General features: G+C 44.3%; 1 long non-coding RNA gene across 1 annotated transcript in view; it reads right to left on the reverse strand.

The window, feature by feature from the left end:
- The window catches only part of LOC121091362, a 49,919-nt gene that overhangs the window by 9,567 nt on the left and 30,499 nt on the right, over window positions 1-9,853 (reverse strand). The window lies entirely within an intron of this gene.

Here is a 9,853-nt window from a genome sequence, read left to right on the forward strand (position 1 = left end):
TGAGTCAAGGACTTTTTGGTTCCTTAGGCCCTGCCAGCGAGAGGGCTGGAGGGGCCCGGGAAACAGAGGGGGGACACAGCCAGGGCAGCTGACCCGAACTAGCCAAAGGGATATTCCATACCACGGGATGTCATGCTCAGTGTCTAAACTGGGGAGTGTCCGGTGCCCTCTGGTCGCTGCTCGGGGACCTGCTGGGCATCGGTCAGCAGGGCGTGAGCAGTTGCATTGTGCATCACTTGGGGTTTTTTTTCCTTTTGGGTTTTATTCCTCTCTCTCCACCCTTTTTCATTCCAATTGTTATTATATTCTATTTCGATTATTAATTTGTCCTTATCTTAACCCACGGGTTTTACCTTTTTCCCCAGCTGCCCTCGCCATCCGCTGGTAGGGCCGGGGGGAGTCAGTGGGTGAGTGGCTGCGCGGTGCTCAGTTGGCAGCTGGGTTAAACCACGACAGGTCTGGAGCACAAGTCTTGTGAGGAGCAGCTGAGGGACCTGGGCTTGTTTCACCTGGAGAAAAGGAGGCTCAGGAGGGACCTTACTGCTCTCTACAACTACCTGGAAGGAGGTTGTAGCGAGGTGGGGGTCAGCCTCTTCTACCACGTAACCAGCGACAGGACAAGATGAAATGGCTTTAGGTTGCTCCAGGGGAGCTTTAAATTGGATGTTAGGGACAATGTCTTCACCGAAAGAGTGGTCAAGCACTGGCACAGTGTAAAGGAATGAAGGCAGTGGGTTGATTAGCATTGATAATATGCAGCTGTGGCTTTGCCTCGAAGGCAGTGGGTTGATTGACATGGATGATGTGCAGCTGTAGCTGTGTGGAGGAGGAGGGGGGGTGGTCTCACCTCTGGAGGAGGGAGAAACAGCATGGACAGTAGAATCTGACTGACGTTAAAAGCCTTGTTGCAGCCTGTCAGTTTGTTTGTGCTGCAACAATTGGTGCCCTGTGTGAGGTGAACTGAGTTTGACTACAACAGCACAGGCTGCCCAGAGAAGAGGTGGCATCACTATCCTTGCAGGTATTTAAAGGACAGATGTATTTAAAGGTGTAGATGTGGTGCTTAGGGACATGATTCAGTGGTGGTCTTGGCAATGCTGGGTTAATGGTTGAATTTTATGATCTTCAAGTCTTGTCCAACCTAAGTAATTCTATGATTTTGATAGTATAGGTGGTGTGCAACAGCACCATGTTAATGGGATATCCAGGGCCTGTTGTATGTAAGTTGAAACTCTCTGCAGGGTGGTGGGTGGGCGGTTCTCTTTACAATGATGGTTAAAAAAGAGGCAAAAGATATGGAGTCATGCTTCAGAGAAGCAGCAGAGGAGGTAGAAAAGAAGAAAGTGGGGGAGCAAAAGCCTTCTGGAGACATACAAATATACTTGGTAACCTTGGGGCTATCTCCCTGATGTGGAGAGCGGCTGAAGCTCCTGGTGACTGGAAGGGAAGCAGAAAGAAATCTCTGTGCATCCTCTGGGATTGGCAGTGGTGCTGGAAAGGGACACTGTGAGGGATACGTGGGGAAAGGGGGGAAAGACACACACTGACAGCATGGAATTATTGATGACCTGGCTTATGGGTGGCTTACTGGTCACCTGGCACAGGTTATGCAAGAGGCAGCTATGACCTGTCCAGCCTGTCTCACCAGGTTTCTCACGCTGAGGTCAGCTAGCTGAACACATGCTCTGCTGAGAGCTCCCAGGCAGTCATACCCATGCTTGTCTTGATATGGTGTCATCACTGTAGGAGATGGTAAGTAGAATTCGCCCAGGTACCAGAAAGCATTTTGTTGCCAGTGAGTGAGGTAGGAAGGGAAACCCAGCTCCCATGGCACAAAGCAGAGTTTTAGATAGCTGCCCTTTTGCAGTTGTCTGGTATAGCTGGTGGTTCTACTCTGAGCCTTCTGCGTAGGGCTCGGAAAAGTGAAAAGTGGCCGTCTGTCTCTTTGGTTGAGGTATTTGTGGAGGATATTAAAGAGTTTCATTAGTTTGCCTGGTGCACGTTGGGCAAGTACCTGTACTAGCCTCCTGGTATTTTCAGTGCAGATGTTGCTTGAGCAGACAAGCTGCCTCATCTCACAGACCTCTGTCATAATCGTGCCCATGCTGGTAATAGCCAGCCTTGAACTGGTTGCCATCAGCTGGTGAGAGCTGGGAACGATAAAATGATTGCAAAAGTTTTCTCTTTTACTATGGGTTTCTAGAAGGGGAACTGCTGATGCAGGGAGCCTTGAAGCTGGTCTGGTGTATATGAAAGTGTTGCCTCTATTAAGGGTAATCCTAGGTGCACAGCACAAACTAGTCTTCCAGGGGAAAAATGGTCTCTAGATCCAACATCTTTGAGCATGGAGAGACTGGCATGGAGAGCAGATGATGCTGTGTCCCGTGTTGGTGCCATCAACGTGAGAGAGCTTCCCTTTGGCATCAGTCTTGTCTATGCCTTGGAGGTCCTTGAGGAACAAGTCTGTCCATCTGACACAATGCCTTGGGAGAATGGACTTTTTTTTTTAAGAAGGTGGATCTATTGATAAGTGTGAAATAGCAGCAAGGGCTGTAGGGATGAACACAAGGAACTTGTTCACTTCAGCGAAACAAGTGGGGGCAGTGGTGATCATGCTGCTGCCTGCATGTTGGATGACAGCTACCAGAAAGCTTAGAGCATGGCCCACTTCTAATGTGCTTGCTAGTCCTTTGGAGCAAACAAGGCTTGAGCATGATGTGGAGCTGTGCGTGGGTAGGTTCAGCAGCCCATGGATAGGTGTGGGGCTGGGGGTCGCTCCAGTTGCTGTTTGGTGCGAGTGAGACATGAGCTTTCTGATTTACTTGTCCCAGGTATTTGAGACAATGAGAGTATAACTCTCCTGTTACGTTAACAGGGAATGGATTTGGACTTCCTCAGTCCCAGTGTTTCTGTTAGACCCTACTGCAACTCCAGCATTTGGATCTGTTTCTTTTATTGTACATTAGTTTCCTTCGGGGAATCCCTCTTTCTCTATATAAGAAACATGAAGCACAAACCATAACAGGCTCTATTAAATTATCCAAGAGATGTTGTGCTGGAGAGCATCCCTGGAAGTCATCCCGTTGCTCTGAGGCAAGATCACACTTAGCTAGATGGTCCCTGAGAGAAATTCCTGTAACTCTTCCTCAACACCTCCAGCGATGTGGCATCCACTACAAACTGAGGTTGTGATGCTTCGCTTGCCTTGCACTTCATTTATTTTTTTCCTCTTGACCTCAATGTATCTTTACTGCAAGTCAAGCTCACAATTTCTTGTCCAACTCTTGCTGCATACGGGAAAGCTTTCTTTTTGTAACAGCCTTTCCTTCATATTGGACAACCCTTTGGAGGCCTCTTTCTCTCTATCAAGGCTCCCCTTTCCCAAAGTACTTAATCTTCCTGCTGTGCTCTGCTGGCCTCTCTCTGGCTTCCCTGCACTGCTCTTCTGGTGTGAGCTTTGTGTCCCTGCTGACCTTGTTAGCAATTTAGGTCTAACATTCAATGTGTAACACAAACCTAGGAGTGAGGCGACTTGATCCAAAGACCAGGACCCTGGCTGAATTCTAGCATGTGATTCTCCTAAAGGATAATAACTCTATGGGGATTTGGTGACCCCTCTGTATGTCCTGGGGAGGAGAGTGCTGGCCAAGGCCTGGGGAGTTCTGTGGCATGTTGGCCCTCCCTGCTCCATCTGCTTTCTATTGCGCTTGAAAAGGAAATTAACTGAGCTAAATGATTTCAAAGTGACATTCTCCACACTGCACTCTAATTCCATAATTGCCAGCTCCGTGCAGTTCCCAGTACTAAAATGTTTAAAATAATAGCCTTCAAAAAGAGCCAAGGCTTCGAAAGGGCCACGCACCACCTCTGCTGGAGCAGTAAAATGGTGGCAGAATAATTTCCATATGCAGTGGATGGGTGTTTGGTTATTTGGGGGTCAAGCACAGTTTCTTCCTTTGCCAGGAATTTCTCTAAGCCAGGAGTCAAAATTACATTTTTCCTTTGTGAACTCTTAAAATGCTGTGTTGACTGATATATCGGCTGTGGTTTGGTCTACAGTTGACCGCTCAAGCTTGCTGGTGCAAATTTTTGAACAGACAAAAGAAACTTTCTTGTTTTTAACATGGGCTACTCTGTATCTCCATATAGATAGAAGGATGGAGTAAATTTTTACTCTTAGACCTTTGATCTGGTTCATTTCCCATGTGCAGTTCTGTAAATGCCTCAGTGGCAATGATAGCAGTGGCTCGGTTTTGTCTGACATGCGTTAACTACATCTTCAGTGTGGTGTAACATCTGGGACAAGAAAGACAATGCTCATCCGGATGACAGCAGGCAGCCACCAGAGATTTGTTGGCCAGTGGTGGTTTGTACATCACAGCTCAGAACTGCTGGCTTAGAGGCTTCAGCGTGCAAACCTGCAAGACTAATTTTGTTTTTTACTAAACCATTTGCTGGTTTGTGTTGCATTCATTCCCTAACACTATCTCCATTTGCTCCATGCACACCTCATTTTTCCTTCCCCTTATTTTTTTGGTCAAGTGTTTTATTTCTTGAAATCTACCTCTGAAACCGTTCTGCGCTTTTGGCATAACATATCTACCAGTATGATTGACTTTGCTATATAGTATTGAGTCCGCTTCTGGAACTCATCAAGTTATTGTAAAGGCTATTGTATGTATTCCATTAAATGAATGTGTATCTTGCCATACCTTTAAACAAGCTTTCTGTTGGTTTTGACAGAGAGAATTCAGCTTTTTCCTTAAAGTAGAAAATAACCAGAATAAAAATAGCAAGTAATCTCTCCAGCAACGAGCAGTCAGAATTTATGTTCTCAGTGTGCATGGCTCTGAAGATGTGATGATTTCCATTCAGCTGAGCATCAGAAAGATCAAAAGACTTTACTGAAGTGTAGCTGTCACTTTGATCAGAAAGCTGTATTGGAAACTTAATGAAAATTAGTGTTTTCTTTTGACAGTTGCGGTTCTTCCTATTTCTAGTTGTGGTGTTGGTACTATGGGAAAATAACCTGACCCTGTTGGGTCCAGACACTGCGGTTGGGTTTTGGGTGAGAGATTAGATCAGGCTTTCCTCCCCTACCACACCCCCCTGCCCAAAAATATAATTGCCTTGAATTTTGGCTCCATCCAGCTGATTTCTGAAGGTGGATTTCTTTTTCTTTTTCCTGATCACAAGTTATTTCATTCATTCCAGATTTTCCAGCTTTCTCAATTCCTGAACTGGATGCTCTTGCCTACTCTGGGCAGGAAAAATGATCTGATGGCTGAGGCCATAGACTGAGACTTAGAAAGTTTTGGTAGAACTGTGTGGAAAAAGCTGGCCATATTTTTGGGGTGAGTTCAATGACTTGAAGTTTGGTTTTGCTGCAATTCCATTGTGCTTGACTTTACAGAGATCACAGTGGAGGCTAGAGAAGACTGCAGGAGGAAGGTTTGGGAGGTTGACTGCTGGGATGGTGGCAGAGAATGAGTCAGGAATGAACAATGCAGGTCATCCCATGGGAAACTTTTTGACTGAGCTCTCCTTTGCATTCTCTCACTCAGGTGGTGACTGAATATGGCTTTGAAGTGATTTGCATTTCTATTTATATTTAGCTGGGGGCAAAGCAACCTGTTTTCCTCAGCTTTGTTCTGAAGTTATCTAGAAAACTCTTGGTTCAGTGTATTCTGCATTCTTTCTTGGACTGGGATCTTAGTTTCTCTGGAAAAAGCAATTTTTCTTCTTTTGCTATTGGTTTTCTATTTTTTAAATCCCCCTAAAAAATTCTCAAATTTAAAGTTGGAGCATTAATTTCCGTAAGTATTTTACTTTGTGGTCTAATCCTTAGAGCATTAGCATATTAAACAGTTGGATGTTGATCTCAGCTGTTTAAAAAAATAAGATCTGTGAGTTAATTCCAGTGCTGGACCCTAAATAAGTGCCTGCAGATAAGGCACTCCAAAAGCTCTTGTTTCTCTCTGTAACCAGCTTCTACAAATACCAGCTGTAGTCATGTTCAGAGGTTAAACTGACTAGATCTGGGACAAATTAACATATTTAATTTGGATGCCCAGCTCTGAACTTTATAGGGTTCAAAGTGTTTATCACATGGTGGATTTGAAGCCTGATGGTGACCAGACCACAGCTTTGCATCACTGTAATTCTGCTGCTCCAGACACAGGGACCATCTTCAGAGTGGATGGTGGAAACCAGGCAGAGATGTCCTTACACGCCCCTACCCTTAGAAGAGATGGCAGGAGCACTTGGCCTCAATTTCTATTTTTTCATCAGAAGTCAGCTGGCAATTTTGCTGGTGTTGGCTCTTTGGTGATGCAGAGCCGTCTGCCTCATCTAGAGCTTGAGCTGTCCCTGGGTCCTCTGCAGAACCAGCTTTGTGGGGAAATGGGCATGGTTTTTTTTCCACAAAGTGACCGCTTCCAACAATGGTTGGTGCCAGCTTGCTTGGAAAAATTAAGCGGGTGGTTAAAGATTAGCCTGTGGCCTGAAGGCTATGGCCTTTTGAAAGAATCTTGTTTAAAAAAACAGACAGAAAAACAAACAGGAGGGGTTGTTCTCAGTTGTCTTCAGTAAAAGGAGCAGTTGATAACAGAATGGCATGTTTCTTCAGTGACACCTTGTGTCCCGCCCAATGAATATATCTAAATTCTTCCTTCCTGAACCCTGGAGAGGAGTCAAGCATCCAGAGAGAGTGTCTTTGCTCATGGGTTCAAGACTTCTGTGTTCAGCACGCTGGGCAGACACTTTGTCTCCGCTTTCCTCAGGAGCGTGTTGCCAGAGCCTGCCTGGCTGCTTCTGACAGCCAATATTTCCCACTGCAGAGCCGGCTGCTGCCTCCTCCCTGGGTCTATCGGCCACCTGGAAAGCCCAGCAGACAGCTTGGACCCTGCCATTCCCAAGCGGTATGCACTGGCCCATATGCAATGTGGGCCGTAATCCCAGTTGCTAAACAAGAGAGAATATAGATGTTCCTGCATTTAGCCTGGGCAGCTGTCAGCCATGCTCCCCATGGCCTCGCTGAGGCTGTGCGACTGCCTGGCCTCCACCATCATAGCAGTGGGGATGAGCCGTGAAGTTTTCCTCCTAATTCTTAGGTTGCTTTATGCCCTGAAGCTTAAAAGCATAAAGCTTTCCAAAGCACTTGGCTTTATAAAATGCTTGTAATTCTGCGTATTTTTATTACCCGTGTGAAGGCTTCCACCAGTGTAACTTCATGGATTTCTAGTAGAATTATTCTTGATTTCTGTCCATGTGAGAAGAGGATCATATTCCAGGACTTTTCAGCCTGGGACAATTATATTTTCAATTGGAAGCATCATTTTGTCTATAGACATTTCCAAACCTAAATCTTTGAGTTCCACCGATTTATTTCATTGATATTTTGATGTCTTGGCCTGGTTTAGGATGGAAATGAAGGTTGAAATAACAGGATTCCCTCCAGAGTGGAAATTCTGATTTTTGAGCAGGTCTTGCGCAGTATATATGTTTATATACATCTCTCTGCAATGAGCACCTTGGGACCCCAAATAAAAGTTCATTACAGTTGTGTGTTTCTTGCAACAGCATTTGGCAATTTACCGATAAATGGAGAAATGTCCAATTTTAATCCAGCAGGAATTGTCTAGTAATTTCATGGATAAGCTTCATATTGTTCAACTTTTAAAACTAGGAAGGAATACAATAAATACTTGAGAATAGAAAACTCGTGGTGAAGAAGAGAAGAAAACCCATGATACCCAGGTCAGTCTAATGTCCTTGAGATTTTTCTGTGTGGGAATTTGGCACAAGCAGATCTACTATGGCAAAATTAGTGTTTTGAGAATGCAGAGCATCCCTTTTAAGCTCCCCCAGCAGCTGTTTAACACTCCCCTCTTCTCCCTGCATGCCTCCTCTTCATCTCTGATGTTTGAAGCTGTTGCTCTGCTGACCTTCACCTTTCCCAAACCAACTTCTCTGCCTTGCAGACCTTTCTTTAAACAAAAACCTACCTATCTGTAAACATTTGTTTCAAAACCTTTGTTTCACATTCTTATTTTCCATCTTCCCTCTTTCCTCTCTATCACGTCTTCTCAGGACTGGCACCTGCTTTGGGGAAGACACCTTAGAGCGAGACAGGGAGGGCAAGAGGGCATCTTTGTGGCTAGGAACACACAAGGGAAAGTAATTTTACTTTTTCATCTTCCTCCTCCTAATACCAGAGGCTTTCTGTTTCTGGATGGAGAAAAAATGAAATTTCCTCTTGTGGTGTTTTTTTGGTTGCATGACAGCTTAGATGTTCCTGTTCCCTGGGGATCAGTGGGGACAACGGGTGTTGAGCACCTCTGAAAATCCCTCTTCTTAGGAAGCCCTGCCTCAAAAGGCTGGGCTAGGTCAGGCTTGGCCCCACATGGCTACAGATTGACTCTGAATTGGGCCTGGATGCACCTGACATATGCCGACCCAATGGCTCAGCTTGTCTTTTGCTATTTTTGTCTTTTCTTCAGGGAGACAGCTTGACTGCTTATCACAGTGCTTAATTCTCAGGTCACGATCTCTCTCTCTTGAGGTCATAGGGGAATTTTGGCTTGCCAAGTGTTAAACCTTCTGTGTTTATAAGCATTAAACTTAATGTGGTTACTGCTTGCTGCTCTGTTTTGTTTCAGTCTTGTGAAGACTATGACATATAGCTTAAGGACACTGCAGACAGTAACTCAAGCTCTGTTTAAGACATCACAGCTAAAAATGTTTCATGCTAATAACACATTATGGTAATGTGGGACAGACACTTTACGCTGTGTAAATATAAAACTTGCATGTTACGAGAATGAGATTTTATATTTTCTTGCCAAGGGAAATATTTACTTAATTTTTTTATAATATTGATTTTTACATCATTAAAAAACCACCATATTTTGTTAGCTTTTGTGTGAATTAGGGGATGGAATCTTAAAGTTATTTTAAAAATAGAAACCACATCATCCAACCATTTCTACACGATGTGGGAGTGCTGACCTCTTTAGTCACTTAAAAAACACAGTGTGGCTGAGTAGGGATGTCTGGTTGGCTTTTCCAATTGCTGCAGCTCCAACAGCCTGCAGGTGAATGACATGTGGGGAGGACTCTCTCTCTTCAGTCTTCTCACCTTCTTACTTATTTCTCTGATAGCTTTGGATCAGCACAAAATTCTTGTCCCACTGAGCATCTGCTGACCTCAGTGATCTGCTGAAGTCAATCAGCCTCTGCTGACCTCAGTGATTTCCCTAAGAACTATCATGTATATAGAGGCTTTCCTGTCCTTAAGACCTATATTTTAAGACCCTGTCCCAAAACTCACTGAGTCAATGGCAAGCCTTTAACTGACCTAAATAGGCTTTAAATTGAGTCTTAGTTCAGAATTTGCTAGTGGAATACAATGAGGATTTTGTGTCCCAGCATGTTTTGAGCAGAAGTACCTTTCTGCTTCTGGACAAAGAGGGTAAAGCTCTATTTGTGTGGGGCAGGGGATCAGTTCCTGATGTGGCTCCAGGGAAGTACTCTTATGTAAGAGGCCATGAACAACTCTTCTGCAAGCATTGAGAATTGTTTAAAGAGCCACTTGGCAGCTTTTTAATCTAGTTAGAAAAATGTGTGCAAATCTTATTTCAAGGTAAGTGAAAAAAAACAAAACCAAAACAAACGCTAGCGCTATTAAATTTAATCTCTGTCCAGAGCATTGTAATAAATAAATAAAGAAGAAAGTACCTACTTACCAAAGAACCATGCAAACATACTAGGTCTTGTAAGTTTGTGTTTGCCTGGACTCCAACCAATGCCTGGCTGCACACTGTAAATTTGCAGGTGGTATTTTTGTTTGATT

Source organism: Falco naumanni, chromosome 7 (assembly GCF_017639655.2).
Source record: "Falco naumanni isolate bFalNau1 chromosome 7, bFalNau1.pat, whole genome shotgun sequence".
Classification (NCBI taxonomy): Eukaryota; Metazoa; Chordata; class Aves; order Falconiformes; family Falconidae; genus Falco; species Falco naumanni.